A 6,575-nucleotide genomic window follows, 5' to 3' on the forward strand; every position below is an offset into this window, starting at 1 on the left:
ACCAAGAGGGTTCTTTGGCGTCTTGACTCGGGCTTCATGCTGCGCTCCTCATTATTACATAATAACTCACCAGTTAGAACTTGCTCCTCAATCCCTCTCCAACTACAGGATTTTTTTTTTCTGGTCCCACAACCGAGTTTATTATACTTGTTCTCTTCTTTTATAAAATTAAAAATTTCTAAAACCAGGCCCAAGTGGTAGCTTGAGTCCCTCCATTTCTGGAAACGGAGAGGTCTCCACCTGGCCTGATGATACAGACACAGGGTGCGGGGCGGAGGGGAGGGGTTATGGTGCCTGACCAAGGAGGCAGACGGAGGAGGGAGCACCGCCATAAGCCACAGTCCCTGAGCTATAATTCACAGTAAGAAGGCTCAGGTTGTTGGGGGAGGTCAAGGCTCAGTGAGATTCTGGGGTGACCAGGGGTTTCCCTGGGGTGGGTGGCAGTGGCCAAGATGCTCTCGAGCCAGTTTAGAGGCCAGGGCCCTTCCCAGCCGTCAGTCCCGTGGCCTAGCCGACACTCTCTTCATCTCATTTGGTGCTCTGGGTCCCTGTGACAGAGGCCCCAGGCCTTTCCTACATGGCCTGGCCATTAGGGGAGGACAAGGACACCAGCTGGGGAGTCAGAGGAGAGGCGATTCAGGAGGCCACTGTCTTGCAGCCGTTGGAGGAGAAGAGCTGCTCATCCTCAGGGGAGAAGGTGGTGTCCAGCACAGCCTGGACAACTTCATCCCTTGGCTCCAGGCCCAGCTGGGCCGGCTCATTGAGCACACAGTGCCAGACACGGTGCCGCTGGAGCGGGCGGCCACCACTGCGTCTAGGAGGCGCTCTTGCATGATGCCCGCGCATGAGAAGCCACGGAGCGGGTTGTCCAGCACCGCGCGGGTGCTGACCGGCTCCAGCTCCTGCAGGAGGATGTCCTCGCGGTCCGGGCGGCTGTGCCACGCCTCCAGGGCCACCCGTGTTGCTGATGAAGATGAAGATGGCTTTGCGATAGCGGTCCCGTATACAACCCTGGAGGAGCCCAGGAAAGGCCGCAGGACTTCCATCAGGCCTGGAGGCATCTGTCCATCTCACTGAAGAGGAAGAGGGAGCGGCCACAGGCAGTGAGGGTCCCTTGGACCTCCAGCTCTTAAGATCCTTTCACAAAAGGCGCCCAAGCTGCAGCGCAGAGAGGCCAGGTCGTCCCAGGCGGCGGCCACGGGAGACCGGCCCGAGCAGCCCGAGGAGCGAGCCCCAGGGCCAGCAGCTCGGCGTGGGGCAGCCGACCGCCTCGCCGGGATTTTTTCTTTATAAAAATAAAACCGGTTATTATCTACCACCCCCCTTTCCATAGCAGTACAAGCTGTTGTCCGTTTCTACATCGCGAAGTGGTGTTATTATCACTGATTTCTGCCTACTCTGTGGGAATTCCCTTTTGCGGGGGCAAAAGGAACAGGGCCCTTCGGGTGAGAGGCTGTAGAGTGAAAACCAGTTTTGTCAGGATAGTGTTTGTCCTGAGAGGTGGTGCTGTGGACGTAGGTATTTCTGTGCTTTGACTTTATTATTTACCTTATTGGTAGCTTACCTCACATTCCTATATCCTCAGCCTCAAGCCCTGTGGATGGGAAGCATATGAACTAAGACAACACTCTCCAGGAACATGGGATCCACCGTGGACTCTTGAATAGTGTGAGAATTAGAGGCGCTGATCTCCCAGCAGTTGAAAATTCTTGTGTGACTTCTGACTCAAAAACGTAACTGCAGTAGCCTACTGCAAACCAGAAGCTTTACCCATAATACAACTAACACATGCTTTCTATATTACGTGTATTACATACTTTTTTTTTTTTCCGAGTTGGAGTTTTGCTTGTGTTGCCCAGTCTGGAGTGCAATAGTGGGATCCTGGCTCACCAAAACTGCAGCCTCCTGGGTTTAAGCGATTCTCCTGTCTCAGCCTCCTGAGTAGCTGGGATTACAGGTGTGCACCACCACGCCCAGCTAATTTTGTATTTTTAGTAGAGACAAGGTTTCTCCATGTTGGTTAGGCTGGTCTTGAACTCCCGACCTCAGGTGATCTGCCTGCCTTGGTCTCCCAAAGTGCTGTGATTACAGGCATAAGCCACCTCGCTCCGCCTACATACTTAAAGCTAGATGAAAGAAAATGTTACGAAGAAACTCCTAAGGAAGAGATAAAACATATTTACTCTTCATTAGGTGGAACTGGAGCATCATAAAGGTCTTCAACCTTGTGGTCTCCACGTTGAGTAGGTGTGGAGGAGAAGGATGCGGGGAGGAGGAAGAGAAGGGGGAAAAGGAGGAGGAAGGTGAGAGGGGGAGAAAAAGGGAGGGGGAGGGGAGGAGGGAACAGGGGAGTGGGGAGGAGTTGGTCTTGCTGTCTCAGGGTTGGCAGAGGGGGAAGAAAATGCATGTATAGATGGACCCATGTACTTCAAGCCCATGCTGTTCCAGGGTCACCTGTGAGACGAGCTCACATGATGGGGCCAGCACCGTGGCTGGCGCTGTCTCTGCAGTGTGGCGCTCTTTGCGGGGCGGTGGGGGGGTGCGGTTTGACTTATTCTCAGGGCAAACACCATCTCGACAAAATTGCTTCTCTCTACAGCCTCTCACCTGAAAGGCCCTGTTCCTTTTATCCCCTGAAAAGGGAACTCCCCTAGAGTGGGCAGGAACCCATGATACTCACACCACCTCGTGGTGTACAAGCTGCACGCTTTCTGTATGTGCTTCCCACGTGCACCAAGTTCGATTTGGGTCATCTCTACAATTCACCCTTCCTAAGGCCCACCGTGTCGCTAACAGGCCAGAATATGGAATTATTCTGGGCAGTGGTTGGAATTTCCTGGCAGGGAACCCGGCATGCCTCCTCCGTCGAGACAGTGCAAAGGATTAAACAGATTCATGTTCAAGGCATGTTCTCATTATGTGCAGCCTTCACTAAAAGTAATTAGAACTTGGCAGATATTCTTTTCAGATGATTAATAGACCATTTTCACTTCTCTTTTTGGGAGGTCAGTTACCAGTTACCAAAAATGAAACACCTGCCTTTACATCAACGTGCTGCTGCCGAAATGTAGCAGGATGCAGCTTTCACAAAGCTGTTAAATACATCTGTAGTGCCAAAAAAAATGGGGCTCTATGTTTACCTAAGTCCTGAATAAATAGGGTGGATTTCGGGACACAACTCTGATTAAAAACTTCTCCCTAGGCCAACATGATTAAAAAAAAACTAAGTTAGCTAGTTAACTATGTGTCATTTATAAAGAATAAAAATTAGATAGTAGCAAACGGTCATTTGGTGGTATTAAACATGTCTTGGGGAAAGCCTGTCCCTATCTGAATTCCAGTTAATGCAATTACTATTTTCCATACTCAGATTCAGGGAGAACATATTCTCTGTGGCTTAAATGAACCAAATTAGCTGTTATGTGTAGTATTAAGGAGGACGTTGTATTACCTGAACATCTTGTTCCTTGGCCAGAGTTTACCGTGCTATCTCAAATGCCTCCCAAGAGGGGCCCAGTAAACATGATCTATTCCCATAGCAGCGCCCATTGTTTCTGTATGGGGAGTCCTTGTCATCTTCAAGATGGGAACACTGAGGCAGAGTCAGTGACTGAACTGGGGTTCGGAGTGCGGTCCTCATGACGGGGCTGTCCGATTCTCACTCAGATGACTCCTGCCAGCCACTGAGGTCCAGACCTTGTCATCAGCATTACTGCTGTCACCCTTCAGAAGTTTTCAAGGGAAATTTATGTCTTTAATTTACAGATGAGGACACACAGGCTCTGGGGTTTCAAGCGACTTGCCAAGCCAGTCAAGTGGGTGATGGGAAGCCCTCTCCCAGGAAGGGTGGAAGTGGGGTCTGGCCTGGCGTGGCTCTCGCTCTCCTCTAGGAATGGAGCCCGCATTCTCCAGGTCTAAAAAGGGAATTCCTGACTCTGGACTCCCAGACGTAAGAGCCAAGCTCCTGGCCTGGGCTCACCCACGGAGGAACCCACAGCGGAGTCGGTATTTTGTGGAGGGACCACACAGCGGAGTTGGTATCTCTGTGCCGTTTCCAGATGCGGCCCACACTGGCCCAGGAGCTGAAGCCAAATTATAGAACCTAGCCACACTCAGCTGGAAGGAATTTCGGGATGGCCTCTGCTGGTGCAACACAGCCACCAGGACAGCTCGTTAAAGCACAGATTCCTGGGCCTCACTCCGAGATTCTGATTTAGTAGGTCTGGGGTGGTGTTGGATTCGGTTTTCTTAGCAAGCTTCCAAGGCCGGCTGATTCACAGACCACACTTGAGTAGCACTGGCCTATGTCACCTTGTCTGAAGATGGACTGGCAGGTGTCTTAGGGACAGATAGCAAATATCTTAGTCTCTGCAGACCAGAGTCTGTGTTGCAGCTACTGAACTCTGCCAGCAGCAGAAGAGCAGCCATCAACAGTACGTGTGGCAATCACCTCGGCTATTCCTTCATAAACCTGTGCAACAGGACGTGGCCGGCCGGCTGTGGTTCGCTGACCCCTCTGCAGCTCGCCCATGCGCACGGCAATGTGGGCCTTGAGTTCAGCCCCACCACTCCTTGCTTACACAGGTGTAACATGGGCGCGATATTCCTGGTCATATTTTTCTCCAAGTCTATGACGAAATCATTGCTTACCAGGTTCTGTATCAGGTCCAATCAGTTCCGTATGATGACTGATACTGTTTAGAAGTATGACAGCTGCACTGATGAGAATCATCTTTGAATCTGGCTTTATTTATGCTCCCTCATTATTAGGCACCACATAAGGGAAATTAGTATGCTAAGAGAGATGACAGGACTAATTTTGAAGGTTACTTTAGGAAGTTTCTTGGTTGAGAAAGCGAAAATAGGGTGGAGTGATAAGAAATTACTTAATGGGTACAATGCACACTGTTTGGGTGATATACCCATGTAACAGAACGACGCTTGTACCTACTATTTATACAAAACAAAAAGGAGAAACACCTAAAACTGTCTCTATCAGACAGAACAAAAAAGAAGCATCACAAGGTCAGCAAGATGACACCACAGTTTATGATGGCTCCAAGCAGTAACCGCCTTTCCCAAGTATTTTAAAGAAAAAAGCATTCTACAAACAAAGATATAACCAACAAGTTATATTATTTTTTATTCATGTTAGAATTTCTATCAGTGTTTGAACATTAATATTTAGAGAGTTTGTACATTTTCACCTTCCAAGGTTTGAAATGAGAAGTATGCTAGGTCACCAGTGGTAACTAATAAACACTTCACAATCGCATGAATATCCACTCTGCTCTCACCACTCTCTTAACACTGTTAAACATTTCCTTTCCTTGCTGTAATTTACAATGAAAACTGTGCCCCACTCATGTCTCAGCAAAGTTCCAGACATTATGGATTCATCACATATAAATTCTTTAAAAATATACTTCTGTCAAAAGACTTGATAACTACTATGTACACTACAAAAATAAATCTTCATATAAATAAATTATATGGCATACTTTTATCTTTGTAATTGAAATGACACAAACTCATTTCCACCAAAATTGGCAATGAGACCCAGTTTGAATATTTATTTCCTTTAAACTCCTTATCCTAAAACCTACCATGAGTCTTTAATGTAAATGTTATATACTCTGAACTATTTAACATTAGTAAGCACTCTATACAAATAAAAATTCTGTCCAAAAGTAAAACATAGCTGTAATGTTTCCAAAAGAAATAAAATCCCTGCAATTTTTTTGTTATAAACTGGCATGACAAATACTGTAGAGGAAAACATTCTTATGATACAAAATTATAAATATCAGCAAAATTCTTTTTTTTAAAAAAATTAAAACATCCAAATGAACAAACAGGACAGACAAAATAAAACTATTAAAAGAGAGAGAGAGAGAAATCCTAATTCCCTGCCAGCCCTCCTGTTCTCCCTTTGCCAATGTGACTATCAGAGAAAGTTCTACACCGTGCAGAAATCAGGGGCCACACAGGCTCCGGTGCACCACGAGCTGGGCTCAGGAAGCAAGGGCATGCCGGGAGCCAGAAGGAAGTTGACTTCAGAATTTTGCATCATCCCTCTTCCACGCAGGACAAGTTTTCTGAGCAGAGCTCGGTGTTAGGTTGGCAGACCGTTGTGGGCGACAGAGAGGCACCACGACAGCAGCAGGGAGGTGGCCAGGGTCCCCGGCAGAGTCACACACACATACACCTGGCAGCCACAAGCAGCTCCCAATCAGCATCTTAGAGTTTCGTGGTGAGTATCAGGGTCTGAGGTCACTACACTGTGGGTGTTCCTGGGGGCCCATGCCCTTCCGTTAAGGTTTCCCATATAATTTAAGAGGGAATAACAGGAGCTGCCACTTGTGCGCCCCTCACAGTAGCTTAGGCTTCAGCCCTGCAGGAACGCTGCCCTTTCCTCTGACTTCTTGTCTGTAACAAGGCGCTGGTGTTGATTTGGATGGGGAGCTGACACTGGGTGCTTCCCTGACATTTGCTGGTCTCTGGCTAAGAGGTGAGGGAGCCCATACCTCAGAGCAGAAGAGAACCAGTACAGAAGCAACTTTTAAAAACTGTGC

General features: G+C 48.1%; 1 pseudogene; it reads right to left on the reverse strand.

Moving 5' to 3' along the window:
- Window positions 1-573: 573 nt before the first annotated feature.
- Window positions 574-4,531, reverse strand: LOC105723735 (torsin-2A-like; annotated as a pseudogene).
- Window positions 4,532-6,575: the final 2,044 nt, after the last annotated feature.

This window comes from Aotus nancymaae, unplaced genomic scaffold (assembly GCF_030222135.1).
Source record: "Aotus nancymaae isolate 86718 unplaced genomic scaffold, 86718_ANA_hifiasm-v0.15.2.pri h1tg000041l, whole genome shotgun sequence".
In the NCBI taxonomy this organism is placed as follows: Eukaryota; Metazoa; Chordata; class Mammalia; order Primates; family Aotidae; genus Aotus; species Aotus nancymaae.